The sequence below is a fragment of the Callospermophilus lateralis genome, chromosome 9 (assembly GCF_048772815.1).
Source record: "Callospermophilus lateralis isolate mCalLat2 chromosome 9, mCalLat2.hap1, whole genome shotgun sequence".
Taxonomy (NCBI): domain Eukaryota; kingdom Metazoa; phylum Chordata; class Mammalia; order Rodentia; family Sciuridae; genus Callospermophilus; species Callospermophilus lateralis.
In genome coordinates, this window is record NC_135313.1 from 41829530 (window position 1) to 41848831 (window position 19302).

Consider the following 19302-nt stretch of genomic DNA (forward strand, 5'->3'; position numbering starts at 1 on the left):
ACACATTGCCTTAATGCACAGGAACTTACTGCTGGTGGCAAAGCTGTTGGGGTTTATTTAAAGAAGAAAACAATTGTCAGACATTATTTCCAATACCTGGATTTCCAGGAGTCCTGGATGACATATTTAAAACAAGCCTTGATCTTTAACTGTTCTGTGTGCTTTTTAGGCAAAAATAGGTGAAGCTGCCTAAAAGCATTAGCGAAAGCCATTGAAGTACTTAACTCCTTCCAAGTTCCTCACTCCTACAGGGAACAGCTTGAAGCTTTATCTGGTGCCCAGAGTCAAAAGTTCATTCCATCTTGGGGATATTGGCAGCCATGGCACCTGAAGAAAACAACTCCACAGTCTGTACAGCCAAAACATTTTGCCAGATCCTCACTGTTTTGCCTTAGACATCAATGAGAATGCTGTGAACAGAATACAAGCCAGATGAACAAAACCTGTTTTCAAATTTATAGTGCCCTGACATATAACAAGAATACAGCCTATGTTAGAGAATAGGAACATTAGGTGGTGCTGAGCTATTTATAGAGAAACTGAACATATTTAACTTCAGTGCAGGTCTCCTGGAAATTGTAAACTTATTTGCATAATAAATATTTGTTGAGTACTTATTCTGTGTGTAGGTGATAGAAATACAATGGCAAACAAGGCTTGGTCCTTGTCCTTCAATTGTTGAAGTAAAGAATTCAATAAATAAATTATTCTTCTTCCAAGTTTTCCCTAGGTGTCACACTTCTGTAAAGGAAAGAGAAAAAAAAAATGTTTTTGAAGCCCATTGTGACTATATTCATTCATGTGTTTGGAGGAGTCAGGACCAGGATGGTGATGGTGATGTTACTCACATAATGAGGGAGAAAGGAAGAGGGGGGGACATGGATGGAACAGTTGGAACACTGTTTAGCAGAGTGCACTGGAGAATAACTGCCATGCAGAGGAAGCTCAAGAAGAGCTTATAGGTAGGGAATGGAGAAAGTTGGAGCATGTAGTGCAAACAAGTATGAGAAAAGATTATTTTCCATTTTGAAATGGTGATATTTTGAGAATCTGAGGAAAAGAATCATGGAGACGAAATGACCTCCTATGTCTGAGTCAATGCCCGAACAGAGATAAAGGAACAACCAGAGGACACAAAATAAACAATATAAATCCAGTTCAGTAAAACATCAGAGCCCAAGATGATGAGATGAAGCAGAACTCCCTGGGCATTTGCAAAACTGCTAGGGCAGATATTGGATTTCCCTGAAGACGTGGGGTAGACTTTTCTAAGAGCAGCAGGTGATTTCTAGATTGCACTTCTGAAGGGCAGGCCCAAGTCTTTGTCTTTGTGTAATACATAATGCCTCTGCAGGCACTAGTACAAACCTCCTAGGAAGAACTTATGAATGTTTGTTGAATAATTTATAATGGTGAGATGAAATCTCAGCACCTAACTGCCAAACAGGGAATCAGGGACTTCCCAGGGGCTTCAAGTCTGAAACGTAAGAACTTCTCTATTGGAGGTAAATGAGTAACTTCCCCAAGACCCTGATTGGGAGGGCTCAAAAATTTCCTCTTCACCAGTCAGCCCCAGACTGAGATTCCCACCATTAAGAGTTCTAGGTTTGACTTAGGACCACAGATGCAAAACCAATGCCTTCATACCAGGTTTTCAAAATTCAGCACAGAGAACAATCCTGCCAGGTTTTGAAAAGGTCTTCAGAATCTTAGAAGGCTCATTTTTTACTACCACTTGGATTTTAAAACAGCAAAGACCAAGTTAGTAATTCATTTGGTTATGAGTAGTGTTTAATGCAGAGGCACAATGTCAGAAGGAAAAAGAAATAAACAAATAGTACTTTAAAATATATATATAAATTTACTATTATTTTTTCTGCCCTAATGAGATGATAACTAAAGAAAAGTGAGGTTCCTGGCCTTCAGTCATTCTCTGATTTACTGAACACAGGTGATGCCAAGCAGAGAGCATTTAAAAAGTGTATAAGATAAAAGTTGATTCTGCCTTCATGGCAATAGCATTATAATGGGAGGTAAAACAAGAAGAAATTGTGACATAGAATGGTAATCGGAAAATTGAGGGAATACAGAATGCAAAGAGAGCCCCTAAGCAAAGGGCTTAGACCCTCTCTTTTTTTTTCAATCTGGTATATTCCAAAAAAGATCAAAATAGCAACATTGAAAAACATCACACCCTTGTTAGTCTCACTTTTTGCCTAAAATGGACATTAAAATTCTGAATTGTTTTGATTTTGAATCACAAATGTGGGGTCCCACGTTCTTCAGTGCTAGGGCTAGTGGTAATAGCGGATAGAGGGTGATTTTACTGAGTATGCCCCAGCATGCTCTAAATGTTTTACTCTCATTGACTCATTTAATCCTCATAATAATTTCATCATTATTCTATATTATAGATGGGAATCTGAGATTGAGTACTTAAGTAAGCTAGCTACCTGAGGTCATAATATTAAGTGATAAGCTGGAATTTGAACCCTTATAGTTGTAAGTCTATGTTCCTAACTAGGTACTTTGTACTCATAGTATGGAGACTTGGAGTAAGTTCCACACACCTCCTTTAAAAATAAAGCCAAAGAGGAAAACGAGAACAAGATCATGAAGGGTCTGATAAGCTCTATCAACCAGTATGAACTTCTTTATAAGAGAATAGGGAGTCATTGAAGGATTTTAAGCCTGGAAATGACATAATCTGAATTCCTTGGTACCAAGATCCCTGGCTACAGTGGAAACCACTGACAGAAGAACAAGGCCACAGACAAGGAGACAAGTAGGTGATAAATGTATTCTAGGTGAGAGATTGTAATTGCCTGATCCAGGATGGTAGCGGAGGAGTGGAAAGAACTGCACATATTTGAGAGGTATTTGGAGGGTAGAAGCAACAAAACTTAATAACTTACTAGAGATGAAGTTGACAGAGGAAAAGACAAGAACGGCCTCTGCATTTTGGAGTGGATGGTAGTGCAAGATCTATACAAGGAGCAAGTGATGAGTTCAGGCTGGACAGGTCTGATGTTTATCCAGTAGGTGACATCTAGCAGGGAGCTGGATATGAAAATATGAAGTTCAAGAAAATGATAGTAATTATAGCCATGGGAGTAGATGAGACCCCCACAGCAAGTGTGCTGCATTATGCAAAATGGAAGCCGGGAAGAGGATTCCGCCAAAATGTAAGAGATTTGTCTAAGAAGAGAAGAACACAAAGGACACTAGAACAAGTCATCGGAGTAGTGGAGGACTGAAAGAATGAGTCACAGAGCAAAGAAGTATCAAGAAAGGAGCAGACACTTGTCATCTCCAAGAGGTTAGAAGAAAAGGGTTGAAGAGCATCCTTAGGATTTAGCAATGAGGATGATATTAGAGACTGACAAGAGGTGTTTTCCTGCAGAGGAGAGGGAGAAGCCAGAGGACAGCAAACTGAGGAAAGCACAGGAAAATGGAAGAGTGGAAACAGGCTGGAACATCCAGAGATTTGGCTGGTAGGGGGAAGAAGAAAGAGGACAGAGAGTAGAGTAGAATTGTCATTATCTTTGTCATCACTTCTGTAACTGTTGATTTCCTAAAGATGTGAGCACAAAGACAGAGGTGGATAAATATTAAGTGTTATTAGGTGGGATAATGCTAGACAGATGGGAATTATAGAAATAAAGAAGCACGCCAGAAAACAAAATCAAGAAATCATCCTGATATAAAGCTCCTTCTATAGGATGAATAATAGAATCTTCTGGAATACTCGGGGTTTTTTCCTTTTTTATATTCATATTGGACTTTGGGGTCTCTGTGATAGCTAAATAGAGAAGTCTGCCACAAGATAAAAGAGCCCAGCACTAAATATTTATGATGTTGCAGATTCATTTTTCTCTCATTCTAAATTAGGATATTATAATTTTCAGAGTGAAGCCAAATTTATTTTACAAGTTTTTTCTTCATATTTTGTAAAACTGTCATCAAAAACCTTATGTTTCTTGGGCATTCCTTTATTAGATTCTGTGCATTAAATTTTATTTAGAATAAAATGCTGACACTATCCCTTCTGAAGAATTGATATGCTCACTCCATCCTGATGACAAAAATTACGCAACCTCTTAGGCTCCCCTCCTCTGACCTTGCCACAGAAAAATTCTCATGTGTCTTCAGAGGTCCCTTTTGCCCTGGTAGTTAGCATACACCTCCTTTTCCTTTTCATGTCTCATATGTCTTCTTCTAGTCTTTTTTTCCAAATTATGTCCCTTCAAAAACAACCCTTTTGGATATGTAATACAAATAAATTAATTAAAAGGCCACCTTAATCTCATGGGTAGTTGAAACAATCATTATCGACATGAACATTTAAAGTTTACTGATCTTCATAATAAAGAATAAATCTGTATAAACTGAATACTGAGTTTTGCTTTAAAATCCTGAGCCTACACTGCGGAAAACAAAAAAAGTATATTGAAAAATTCTCATACTTTAGATTAAATCATGTCCCTGGTAGACCTTAGTAGTAAGCAGCATTCCACCTTGAATAAGCCACAAAACAATGTAAAAGAAGACAAACAAGAATACAATTCTTCAGTGTTTTAGCAAATACGGAAGCTGAGGGTTGTTTTGTTTTGTTTTGTTTTTATAAATGTTCTTTGATATATATATTTGTTGTAGTTGGACACAATACCTTTATTTTATTTATTTTTATGAGATGCTGAGGATGAACCTAGTGCTAGGCAAGGACTCTACCACTAAGTCACAACCCCAGCCCCTTGTTTTGTTTTTTAACCATATCTTTTGTTGCCCATTTGACCTGGGTGTCTTCCAGAAAGTAGCCTTCTAACATTTCTGATAATCACTGATCTACTCAGTGGTTTTTATTCTTCCAAGTGATTTGTTTTGCTCAATTTATACCATCCCGTGTCTGGTATCCTTTTTCAGGAGCCAGCCTGTGCTATTGAGAGGTGATACACATCTGGCACCTTTAAAGGTAGCATCTGCATTGCCTGCAATAATTAGCATTTTGCTTTATGATGCATCCTGCTTTGCATTTATACTGCACCCTGAATCAAATGACTTTAAGACCCTGAATTAGTTAATCTGCACAACACAGCTCTCTTGCCCAATATTGCAGAAAGATCTGAAGAATTTTTATTCAAATTTAACCTAGGAGACGTGAAAGTGAAATTAGGTAAGCTAGGCAATAAAACAAGAAACCTGGGATAGTCGCACCTGGAGATGAAAAACCTGGAGCTGTGTCTATAAGCCAAGCAAGAATTCCTGAGCACTAATAAAAGCAATTAAGGCTACATACAGCTTGCCTCCACCCATATCTTGCATTCTGTTGACTCGCAATGACCTATATATCTTCTCTGTGATAGTATTAAAATAAAGCAAAAATTATTTATAAGACAAGGTCCCCTATCCTCTCATTCCAGAATTTCCTTTACACTCACTGAAACAGGTATTTTAAAAATCATTAAAGAATACCACCAGTTTCCTTGATAAGCTCAGTGGATTATTCCAAATTTTAAGAATGACTCCTAGAGTTTAGAAGTATTCTCACTCTTGCCTTTGTAAAATATCTAATTGCCTCTCTCTTTCCATAATACCTACACACCAGAGGATAGAACAATGAATACATATAAATTTTGCCCTGATCAACTTACTTCATTTGGATACAAGAACAATTTCTCTCTCTCTCTCTCTCAAACTCTTTGCTGAAGTTGTGGGTTTAGTCAGAGTCTAAAGTGCATTTTCAATCTCATTAGGCTTTTCAGGATCTGGGACAATCCTGATGCATTTTGTAAATATCATTATGTTTATTATACAGTGATCCACAACTTTCAGCTTGAAATAAATGAGTTGTTCCAACATCATCTCTTTCCCACTAAGTTGAGACTGTACCCTTACTGTGTACAAAATTTCCATTATTTTTTGAAGTTCATTTCTGAGTTCCTCCTTTTTTACCTGATCTATTTATTCTCTGGTAGAAAACTGCAATAAGTTCCAAGGCCCTGTAATATTTTTAATAGAAAGTGTTAGCCCCCACTTTGTGTTCATTTTCAAAATATTACTAGCTATTAATATTTATTGTTTGTATTCTTTGACATCAGCATGAATATTTCAAAAAATACCATTGATCTTTTTATTGGGATGCCAATATACAAATTAACTTAGGGAGAATGATAACTTTATTGACTATTTCTATCAAATCATGATGCATCTCCCAATTTGTTCAATAGTTTTTTTTTTTGTGTGTGTGTGTGTGTGTGTGTGTGTGTGTTTGTGTGTGTGTGCCCTTCAAAAGCATTCTAAACTTTTCTATATATAGATTGTGCATATACTTTACAAAGGGTATTTCTAGGTTTTTATTTTTTTATGCTACCACCATATATGAGTTCTCTTCTTCTATTTGATCTTTTACTAGTCATTTGTAGATAAAACTATTGATTTTTATATATAAAAGTGTTACCATACTATCTTATTTAATCTCTTATTGTTTTAGTATTTCTTTTTTAGTTTCTTCTTTTGGGTTTTCCAGATATATAATCATATAATCTGCAAAAATGCTAAATTTTTAACCTTCTTTAAAATTGTTGTGCCTCTATTTTCTTTCTTTAGTCTAATTAGATGGACTATTCTCTAGTATAAGATTAAATAAAAGTGTTGATCATTGTATGTCTTATTCTTGCATCTAGAAAAATAACTGTATCCATAGATTGTACCTTACATGTTATAGTAACAAATTCCAAATCAATCAATGGTTTACAAGTAAATAATTAAATCACAGAAAGAAACTTTTTTTTATAAACTGTGTTTCAAGGAGTTCTTTCAAAATATCATTCAAATTTCAAGAGCCAAAAAAGATTGACATTTTTTACTACATTAAAAAAAGTGTTCTGGGGCTGGGGTTGTGGCTCAGTGGTAGAGTGCTTGCCTCAAATGTGTGGAACACTGTGTTCTATCCTCAGCACCACATAAATAAATACAACTTTAAAAGTATTGTGTCCATCTACAACTAAATTTTTTTAAGACAGAGTTCTACATGACCAGTAAAATAAAATGAAGCAAAAAAAAAGAGACAATCATTAGAAAAGTATTTTTAACACATTAAACAGAGAAAGAACTAGATTATACATTAAATGCTTTTAAAATTGGTTTAAATAATTAAAGACCAATAACCCAAGGGGAGAAACGAACAAAAGATATAACAGACTCCATAGAAAGTAAAATATAAATGGCTCATAGTTATATGAAAAAGTAAACACTCATGATAAAAGTATGAAAATTTAAAAAACTAATATTACCAATCAGTATGGGTAAAACCTAAAACTTGACAAGACACTATTCTAGCAAGTTTTAAGGGAAGCAATCATTTCAAAATTTTTTGATAGAAATATAATTTGCTAAAACCTTATGGGAGATATTTGGAAATATCAATTAGTATTACAAAATCAAATACCATTTCATTCAGCTCCTCTGATTCTAAGAATTTATCATATGGACATATTTTCCCATATGAAAAATACATTATTACAAGGTTATTCACTACAACATTGTTTGTAAAAATAATTGATTGGAAACATCCTTAATGTTTATCTAGAGGAGGCTGATTAGCCAATTGCCCATGCAGTGGAACACTATGCTGCTAAATAAAAAAATGAAGACTCAGTGTTCAAATTTGCAAAGTTCTTGAAGATATTGTTTGATGAAAATAAAAATTCGAAGTAAGCCACATGGCATAGCCTTCAATTCAAATATATGATAGTGAAATAAGAAAAGAATTTATACTTGTTTGTGCATAAATACATTGTAGATGCAAATATAATAAATAATTAACAGTGCTTACCTATAATAGTAGAGTGAGAAACTCAGCACACTGAAGACAGGAATAGGACAGTGACATTTCCTTTCTTCTTTCCTTCCTGCCTTTCTTCCTTCATCTCATTCTTTTCAGAATTTTAACCATTTAATACACCTCTTAAAGTATGGACTTCTCAGAAAGGTGAGAACAGAAAAGTAGGGTCAAATCTTCTCTTCATACCAGCTGAAAAATAAGCAAAGAGTGTCCAAGAGTTTCTCCCAGAAATGGCCCAGATGGAATAAAACTGAAGCTAGTCACCAAGAGCTAACGGATGACCTCGGTTTCCAAGAAAGCATGGCCCACAAACTCACCTAATGTTGCACAGACCATGAATAGCCCAGGGTAAACTTTTGTGCAAATTAGAAATAGGCATTTGCACTGAGAGGACACAAGTCCCCACACTGGGCAGATAAACAATGTCTTTATGATAATTTGTAAATGGTGCCTATTCCTCTGGCAGGAAGGAACCCTGCTGGAGGTCACACAGCTTAGTCAGCAGGAGTATGTGAGTCAGTCCCCTCTTGGGTTCCCCTGTACAGTGACAATCTGTCCAGCCATTAACAGTTGTAAGAAAATGAGGCAAGGGACAGATAAGAACTACTCTACTTGGAACACCTGAATCGGTTTCCTGGGAGCAAAGTATGCCTAACAGAAAAAGCGGTAAGGATTTCTACTGACCACAACTTCCTGTTAGAAGTCACTCCTCTCCAACGTGATGGAGTGCTTTTCTGAATCAATGAGGAATTTTTTTCCTATAACAGAAAGGGAGTGAGAGAGAAAAAGGCAGAGGAGGGAGGGAGGGAAGGAATAAAGGAAAGGAAGAAGGAAGGGAACTGTGGAAAATAAGAACTTTTTACATTTAGAGTGTGTTTCAGTGCTACACAAACACACACACACACACACACACACACACACACACACACAGCTGCTCTTAGGCAGAAGCACTGGGCTGAAAAAATAAACAAGACCATGCAAAAAGGAGTTACAGACAGACAGCTTCCCATCCAATGATATATTCATCCTGACTCAAAGGCATTTTCCTAAACTAAACAACATTTGCCAGGATTGGCAGGTAAACAACAAAACAATGTTATTTACCTAAAAGCAATCACTAGGTTCAAGGGAAAATTAGATATGAAAACCGGGTCACTTCAACAAATATTAAAAGGACTGTTTTCCTTCTGTTCTTCCGTAGACTGCTTACACACCTCAATTTTCTCTCCATTCCTCTCTGTCAGTCTAATAACCAAATGATTAATATAAATCTATATCATCTCTTTTATCAAAATTATAAAAGGAGGAGTGGGAAATGTCAAGCTACATCATGAGCAGACCCAAGGAATATATGCCATGTTAATTTTTATTCAAATAGCAGATCAAAATAGACCTGCCTTCTATCAAAGATAAGAATATACAAAATAAACAGTGTTAAAGCCTTTGAAAAGTTTTGGCAAGAAAACCAAGACAGCGTGATAAAAGCTGGATGACTGTATTTTTACAAAGATTTGTTCCAAGGAACAAATATTTTAGAACATTGCTTCATAATATTTAAAAAAAAAAAAAGTAAAATGAAATGAAAGATAAGATATAGGAAGACGTTTTTGAAAGGAAGTTGACTGTATTGGGGGAAAAAACCATAAACAATGTTAGGTAACTAATAATGTTGTGACAGTATTTAAAAGATCTCTCTCAAAGTCCTGAAGAGCTAAATTGAGCTTGCAGAACATTAAGCTGGGCTGTGGAGAAAGATTTGACACACTCTTAGAGAAAGCAAAGGTAAAGGAAAAAGAAATGAAAAAGTCAGAGAGAAAGAACAGAATAGAAGAGCAAGTGGCAGAAATCTGACATCTGGATAATTGATCTTCCTTGAGGAGAAAATAGAATTGCCCAGTCCAAAGCCATTTAAGAAATAGGGCTTTATACTTCCAGCACTCTCCTCCAGTTTCCTCTTGTTAAAAACTGAATGCTATTTCAAATGTCCAATTCATTGATCCCCATCCAGATTGTGGGCTGTTTTCCTCAAGAGCTAAATATGAGAGTGGCAACCCAAATTCCTTATTTTAAAGGAGAATAACTCTATGTGTTAGGTAAAAGTAGGAGAGACAGAGTGGTAACACACGGCCCTGATTTAGGTACTGACCAGTGATAATAACAACTACCACATAGAACATTATCTAAATAACCTCAATCTGCAATAGTCCTATGATGTAGGTATTATTATCATCCCTAATGTATTCATTAGTAGTGGAGAGCTTGGCTAATTGGTTAAAAGTCACACAGTTAAAAGGAGAAAAGCAAGGACCTGAGCCTGTTTCTCCAGAATGCTTGCTTTTAATCACTACCACATTGGCATACGCAATGATCCTGGAAGCCTGGGTTATCCCCAATAACAGTGCTCATTCCCAAGATGGTCCTTTGTGGTGACTTCAGAGCTCATGCTTCCAGATGCATGCAATGAAGAATTACAGAGGTTGCATCTCCAGTGTGAGCAAATCCACCTCACATCTCTCTGCCAGTTAAATCGTCATCATTTCTATGATGTAGAGAAATCTGTAGCTCATTACTGGCCACAGTCCAGAGCTGCATTCAGTGAATCAAGCCTAGTGTTGCTTGCAGGTGAAAGCCCCACAATGCTCCAAATGAGGCTGAGATAACAAAAAAGAGACGGGGGGTTATGAAATTGCAGAGAAAAGATAATAGACTCAGAGCAAAGACAGCTTTCTAGCTGAACAAGCAGATGAAACTGATCCTGCAGCCTCCAGCATCTGGGCAGAGTTCCATCGACATCAGAGATGCCATCAAATGTCCAAACAATGATAGAAATATCTCCAGGTTTGGCCTAAGTAGGATGACATGCACCATTACCTGTACCATTGCTTATCAATTCCTGGTGTTTTTTATGAAACATGTCTTTTTTACTTGAAAGTAAACACTGTCTTGCCCCGGACTAATATAGCAGAAAAAACACATTTCATGGGAAGAAATAAATAAACAAAATCAAAAAATAATAAGATATACCTGCATGTGAAGCAAAACTTATTAAAAGTGACCTATGACATGACCATCCTAATAAAGTACTGAATTTCCACCATTAGTAAGAAATCTACAACTATACAGGTAGAAAAAGAAGGTGGCCTATAATAAGTGACAAAAGATCTGGCTGTCTTAAGAATCCTCCTCTGGAATCCCTGGTACCAAAAAAAAAAAAAAAAGAAGAAGAAGAAGAAGAAGAAGATGACGACGACGAAGAAGAAGAGGAGGAGGAGGAGTCATCTACGTTGTATTCAGTGTTCTCTTGAAGACTCAGAGTGCTCATTAGCATACATAGATACTGCAAAATCCTGTATGCATGTGAAAAAGAATAATGGCAAACCTTGTTGAGTCTACATATTAATTTATTGACTTCTCATTGTTTCCATAGAAGATAATAGTATTATTATATTCATTTTACAAAGGAAGATATTAAACCACAAAAGAATTTAGTGAACTTCCTGAGGTCACTTATCTAAAAAGTGGGATTTAAACCCAAACACTGAAGTTCCAGAATCTATATTTTTAACTGTCATACTGTTTTAACCTGCATGTGTGTGTGTTTGAGGGGGGGGCGGGGGGTACTGGGATCAAATTCAGGGCCTTATGCATGCCAGGCAAGCACTCTACCACTGAACTACATCCACAGCCCTCTCATTATATTCAAAATGAACAAATCTAAAATTAAAGATAATGTACACATATTGTTTGTACCAATTATGGTCAATTTGTTTTGGATAGCTCATATCCAGGTTTTGGCTTAAATGTCATTCCATCAGGAAATCTTCCCTGTGACATCTTCCAGATTAGGCCAACAGGAAATGTAAACACACTAGATACCTCAGTCAAAGGGGATTTATACAAAGAATTTATACAAAGGTGTTTCAAAAGTTGGGAAACCAAACAAGAGACAGTGAAGCGACACAGATTTACTATATTTATTTAAATCAGGAATTTCCTATGATCTCTATGGAGTAAGAGAACAGTGGCCATAACCAGTATCCCAGAATCCATGGCCATTTAGAAGAAGCTAGGACCACAAAGTGAAGGGCTTTCTGATCAGAGCTGAAACCTGGGAGGTGAGATGAGAGGAGGCAGAGAGATAAGGAGAAATAAACTGGATTCTCCTCTTTCCTACTTTCCAATTTCTTGCCTGTGCCTCCTGTCTGCTGAACCCATCAGAAAGGCACCAGGAGAGGGTATTTATGTAATATTGTTTACTATGACATGGAACAAAACAGGGAAAGAACATGCATGTTAACTTCCCTTACTGTACCACCAAAATACCTCCTTGGCATCCTTTCTGTGATGCCTCACTCTTGTATCAGTTTGTCTAATGTTTGTATTTTCTATCATTCCAGTCATGGTAATGTACCTATTACTTCCCCCTTCAGGAACAAACCTACACAGTTAGCTGACAGCCTATACATGCTGTACCTACTGGATGCACCATGATGTTCAATCAAAGCCAGACTCTCCCAGAGCTTCTCTGAGTCAATTACTAAGACCAGCAGAAGTAGTAGAGCTGGACCATTTTTGGCCAACCATGGGACTTTTCCAAGGAGCAATTTTGCTCAGGGCTCCACATCAGCCTAGCTGAGACTTTCTTGGGATGCACTGTAATCTTAGGTTCTCCCTGCCCAGTCCTCCTTCCATATTCTTTTCCTATAGCATTGTTAGGCCTGCATCATGGACTGAGTCACTCCCCGTATACTCTCACTATTCCCTTTCTCTGTTATGCTTCATGAGCATTTTCTCCAATAAATCTCTTGCACTACTAATTCCATCTTGGCATATGCTTTCCTAGAAACCCCAACCTGTAATTTCCTGGAGAGGACTCAATGTATAGATCTTGTTCATTGCTATCATCCCATGATCCAATTCAGAACCCAACAAATAGCAGGTACTCGACATATATATGATGAATGGCTCTTAAATGTTTGAAGGAATTAATTGGCATTGTTCAATAAATCTTTAGTAACAAGTTATAATCATGAAGAGATTTAAGAAAAGAAGTAAATGAGGATTCATTGTGAGTCATCTCACAGTTTGCACTTTGGTCTACACAAAAAAGAACTGTGTATTAATCATTAAACTGAATAAGATCCAAACATTCCTGGACTTGACATAGAGAACTCCTACAATTCTTCCTTGGTTTCCAAGTAAACCAAATAACTTTTAACTTCACATTTTTAAAACTTTCATATTTTCACCATTCACTGAAAGACATGTATTCAGGAAATAGTGAACAAAGAGTCCTAACTACAAAAAGTCAGAAGAAAGGATAATTAATAGAATTATTTGTGTGTCCAGGGAACTGAACACTATAGAATCCAATTTAACTGCCCTTTTCCCTGTTGGTCCCATATTTAAGTCTCACTTCTTCTTTTCTTCTCCAGAGGAGAAAACATTTTAAAAATCTAAATCAAAGCTGAGATTACTAAAACCAAGCACATGGTGTTACAGAACATTAACAATTTTCTTTTATCTTATTCCACAAAACCAAAAGCCAAATAAGAAGATAAGATGTCAGGAGAAATAATAGACATCATGTTAAGTGCCAATCTCTTTTAAAAAGTCTCCTTTGCCATGAACATTAGGCCCTCCCTAAGACAAAAATCTGAACTAAGTAAACATTTTTATGCTTGCGTAGGAAATTTCTGAAGAAATCTGGGCTTACTTTGTATAATGAATATACACATTCATTTGTAGTTTCTATGTCTATTATTTTTTAAGAAGTGTATAATGTAAGTTAAACAAAAACATAGTTGTTTCCCTTGACCTATAATTCCTGTAAATTAATAGTTAAATCTACAATTTTGATATGATTCAAGCTTTATTTTTTTTTAACAAGGCTTCTTCAGAGGTGTTGCTATGAACTTCCATGGGAGGTCCATGACTGGTCATCTTCCCTTTGGTAATGGTCAATGGGGAGCTATACCAAATCAGTAGGAGTTGCAAAATACTAACATACTGTTATATTTTTTTTGTTTATCAACTAGAATATTTTATAAAAAGACACAATCTCATTAATAATTTTGTTGGTTTAGGTACAGTTAGTATTAAAAAAAGATTAGATTCTATCAATTTTCTTACCATTTTTCAAAATAATTAATTAGATCCTCAGCATCTTCCAATTTGACTCATGAAGTATTTTTTTTCTGCTTTAGTGTCATTATGAACATGTTTCTTTAAACATTTTTGATATGTTTTAATCCATTGGAACTATTTATTATCTTTACTAATGCACAAGTTATTTTATCTTTGGCCAGTGACCACCTGTTCAAATTGTTTTCTGGGTCTTTTGAAACATCCTAGCTGTCTTTGATACTGGCTTCACTTTCAAGTATGACAAGAGTTCCATGACTATTTTGTGCAATTCCTAATAAAGGCCAGAAATCAGCCTCTTCTCCAAGATGGGCATGGTTAAATTTAGTGGAAGTGGTTTTAAACACACAAACCAGGGCTGCAATTGTAGCTCAGTAGTAGAGTACTTGCCTAGCATTCAGAAGACCCTGGATTTGATCCCCAGCACCCTTCCCGCCCCCCCACTCACACACGCACAGTGCTCATTGTTCTAGACTTTTGCCAGAAGCAGAGTAGGAAATATATAATTTGGAACAGAATAAAATATGTCATCTGTCCATGCCACACTGATACTTCCAGTTTAAATTCAATACTAAAGGATTTTTACTGTTTTTACAAATTTTGCATTGTATGTTAGCAGTATGTGCATATATTCAGGAAAATAACTGATTATGGAAAATCAAGACATTCTTGTTTCTTTAAGGAAGAGAAAGGAACAATAGAGAAATAAGGAAAAAATGTATAGATTAGAATAGAATTCAGTCATAATGATGACTTATACAAAAAGAATAGAAAATAGCAAGTGTTAGTGAGCATATGGAGAAATTGGAACCTTAGTACTGTTGGTGGAAATGTAAAATAAAATCATCATAAGGCCCAATTGTTCTACTTTGAGGTATATACTCAAAGGAATCAAAAGCAGGTCTCAAAGAAGTATTTGTACACTCGTGTTTACAGCATCATTATTTACAGTGGTCAAAAGGCATACACAAATCAAATGTCTATCAATAGACGAACATGGTACATACCTACAATGGCAGATTATTCAGGCTTCAAAAGGAAGGAAGTTCTGACATGTATTATAATGTGAATGAACCTTGAAGATACTGTGCAAAGTAGAATAAGCTTGTAATGAAAAGGAAAATAACATATGTTTCATTACATGCAGTACCTAGAGAAGTCAAACCCCTAAAGACAGAATGTCATAAGAGCATTTGAAGTACAATGGCTGTTGCCAGAGGCTGGGAGCTAGGAGGAAGGGAGAATCACTCTTCGGTGGGTACAGAGTTTCAGTTGTGTGAGGTTTAAGGATATCAAAGATGGATAGTGAGAATGGTCGCACAACTATGTGAATGTACTTAATAGTAATGAACTGCACTCTTAAAGAGAGTTAAGATGATTATCTCTATGTAATATATACTTTGGCTTTTTGTTGTTTTGCTTTGTTTTTTTTTTGTTTTTTTTTTTTTTTAATGCTATGGAAGGGAACACAGGGCCATGTGCATGAGGCAAGTGCTCAACTACTGAGCTGCATCTCAGCCCTGTGTTATTATATACATTTTATCACAAGGTTTAGAAAAAGAATTAAGAGGCATATCAACATATTGCAATGCCACTTAAAATGGGATTAAAATTATTATTTTTCAAATATAAGGTACCGTCATTTGCACTCATCCACGGACTTGAGATGTAACTCCAGGAAACAGAACTGTGGGAACAGAGAAAGTATTTCTGGGAAGGAGGAAAAGCCAACATAGAGGTGCATTAGGAAGGTTGCCACTGTAAGCATATGGGGCTGGCTTTTCTTGGGCCAAGAAGCACATGGCAGGCTGCCAAGAATCATCTTCTCGAAGAACCAGAGGCTGGAATCTGTTCCACAGACACCTGTCCCCATTGGTTCCGTGTTACACCTGGGCTTTTGTCACCTCCCCTTTGAGGATGCATTGCTTCACCCAGTGGTGTGCCATCTACCATAGTGCAGAAAAGCTTGGAACATATGCTTAGAATTAGACACCATGTGAGTCTGAGCTTGCTGTGTGATGCTGACATCTGAGAGAGCAAGAGGATGCAATGTGGGAACCCTAAGCCCCCCCACCAAAAGGCCAGGCTGCAAAAAAGGTTGCAGAGTGGACATTGATGATAACAAGGAAGGATTAGCTTTTTAAAAGATGTAATAATCATGTTATATATATATATATATATATATATATATATATATATATATATATATATACATACATAAGAGAGAGGGAGAAGGAAGAAAAAATTTTTTGTTTTATACATATATCTGGAAAATATACAGATGAATTGATATGATGTTTAGGATTTGCTCCAAAATAATCTAAGAGAGAGAAGTAGGTGAAGTATATAGAAATAAAATTGGCCATGAATTAATACTAGTTGAAACAAAGTGGTAAGTACAGGAGGACTCAATATAATTTTCTTTTTTCTAAACTGTGCATTGAAAATGTTCAATGGTAAAACATTTATAAGTATAATTGTTTGACAACATTTGCCAAGATAGCTTCCTTATTCACTGAGGTCAAACTGTGTATTTCTGTGTGACCTGTTTTTATTGGTTAGTCTTGACAATATTTTATATTCTCAAATCCTCAGGGATTTCATAGGTGTGAATCTTGTGTTTTATAAAAAGTAGTTTTCATCTTTCAACAAACTTTCAAAGCATTTGCAATTAAATGCATAAGTAGATAGACTTTAAGATAAATGTTAACTGCACATGCAATGTAATTATTTATTATCTATAATTGTTTATTTCCTTAGTCCAAATAAGACTATAAAATTTAAACCTAACTTTTATTACATCATGTCACTCATATTGATTGACATAATAAAGCACTAAAATAGAAGGTTAACAAAATCAATTAAAAACAAAACCGTAAGGGTTGTGAGGTAGGAAGCTTGAACCTACCAGAATCATTGCATATCAAATTTCCTGTAACCACCCCAAAACATGTCCTAAAAGTCAAAAAGACAACATATTTTTCAATATGACTTCCAGAGAACTTAATTTAACTAAGTTTGAAACTTCATCTGGTTCTATAATTGTAAACAATATTATAGAATTTACTAATACAACATCCCATCTGATTCTATAATTTAAACAAAATTGTAGAAATTGGGTGCAAAGCAGTAGTAATTGGCTATTGCTTACTTAATCTAAAAGTGAAATTATTGGAAAGATATAGGACAGAATTCACAGTTGAAGGAAAAGCTGAGGAACCACCTTGAGAAAGGGCAAGAACCTGAGCAGCTCCGGATGTTGTGACAGCAGATATAAATGAATGATATCTCAGGGTACTACCATCCAGACGAATGGCCTCAAGCTATTATTTCCAGGTCAGTCTCTCTGCTCACAATTCCGTTTCCCTTGTAGCCTGGGTCAGGACTGCCCTCTCTGGTCTTAATGATCATTCCAGCATGGTTCTATCAATGAGGATGGAAATTTCCCTAAAATAAACATAAGCCAATATTGTGTCAAGCACAGACTCAGACTCCGGAGCTGGCTATCCAGATTCAAAGTCTTCCTTCATTGTTCCTTAGATGTGTGACCCTAGGTGAGCTTTAGTGTCCTAATCCATAAAATGGAACTTACAACAGTATCCATACTATAAATTTGTTAAAAGAATTAAGTGGGTGAAAATGTTACTTTCTGGTGAAAGCTGGTGTTCTTTAAGTATTAACTATTACTATGGAAATAAAAAAAAAAAAAAAGAAAGAAAGAAAGAAACATGCAACGTGCAGACTGAGGCAGGCAAAATCAGTAGATGCAGTTTGCTATCTCTCACTGAAGGGCAAGAGGCTGAATCAGTTCTATATCCCAGCTCAGTGCCTGATTGTTGAATGAGCATAGTGGTTGTTAACATTGGACCTCAGTAGATAGTGCCGAAAGTGTGGACCCAGGATATGGAAAGGCAGTACAACTCGACACAACTTGATTAGGTTGGATGTGTTGGGATACAACAGATGAATCAAGCAGATTGAAGAGCCAGACAAAAACAGAACAGAGAGTATAAATTAGGAAGATGCCCGCTTCAGGCTGACCACCCAACTCTATGCAATCAGACTCAGGACATCATTTAGAACAAGTGCTTGTGAAAGACAAAGATACTATGTGTACATGTATATCAATTAGACTAGTTCTTGATTGATTATTTGAGTTCCATACCCTGATTTATTTATGGAAGTCCCAACTTTAAGACAAAGCTACAAACAATGTGAGACTCTGTCAATAATGTCTATAGTATTTTCCATTTTGTGTGCAGTGAATTATTGATCACATATTGATCTGGTAGATACAACCTTACATATGTTTATTTGTAATAACATTTCCAAACATGAAGGGCAGCAATATTTTGCAAATAGTATAAAGAACTATCATATATTGCAGGGGCACAATTAAATGATATGCATTTTAAAATATTTAATGTTTTTATGAGTGCATGATAGTTATACATAGTAGTAGAGTTCATTTTGACATAGTCATACATGCATGGAATATAATTTGCACCATTCAACCCCTAGTACTTGCACCTCTCCTTTTCCCTTCCCCTTCTTCCCTTCTCTAGTCTTCTTTTCTTTATTCATTTTTATAATTTGTGCTATATAAATGTACATAAAAGTGGAATTCTCTGTGATATATCCAATCACATGTACATGATATAATTTGGTTAATTTCTTTCCAAAATTCCTCCCTTTTCCCACCCTTTCTCCCCGCCCCCCTCTATTCCCTTTCTTTACTCCACTCTCCTGGCCATCTATCTTCATGGGATTCCCCACCATTTAAATTCCTTATTTATCTCTAGCTTCTGCATGTGCAAGAAAACATTAGAACTTTGAATTTCTAAGTCTGTCTTATGTCACTTAGCATGATGTTCTTCAGTTTCATCCGTTTATCAGCAAATACAGAACTTGATTTTTTTTCTTTCTTTTTTTTTTTTTTTTGTATTGAGGATTTGAACCTGGAGCACTTTGCCTCTGAGCTACATCCTGATTTCAAGCCTTTTTTTTTTCTCTTATTATTTCTTACATACATCACAATAGAGGAGTGCATTACATTCCTAATTTTTTTGCATAACAATTCTTAATATACCTTTATACCACAATTTGTCAAATCTCTATTTGTATTTAAGGCATGTTGACACCAAATTCATCTCTTCATACATGAATTTTGTATTATGATCATCTCCTTCCACTATTCTTGCTATTCCCTTTCTCCCTCCTTTTCCCTCCCACCCCTATTCCCTATCTAGAGGTAATTTTCCACCCATTCTCTCCCTCCCTACCCCACTTTGAGTCACTCCCCTTATATCAGAGAA

General features: G+C 36.0%; 1 long non-coding RNA gene across 1 annotated transcript in view; it reads right to left on the minus strand.

Moving 5' to 3' along the window:
* LOC143407610 (uncharacterized) overlaps nt 1-19302 on the minus strand; it is a 40753-nt gene that overhangs the window by 13357 nt on the left and 8094 nt on the right. Inside the window, exon 2 of the long non-coding RNA XR_013092364.2 lies at nt 7835-8032. This is a non-coding gene — a long non-coding RNA (uncharacterized LOC143407610). The remainder of the gene's footprint in view (nt 1-7834; nt 8033-19302) is intronic.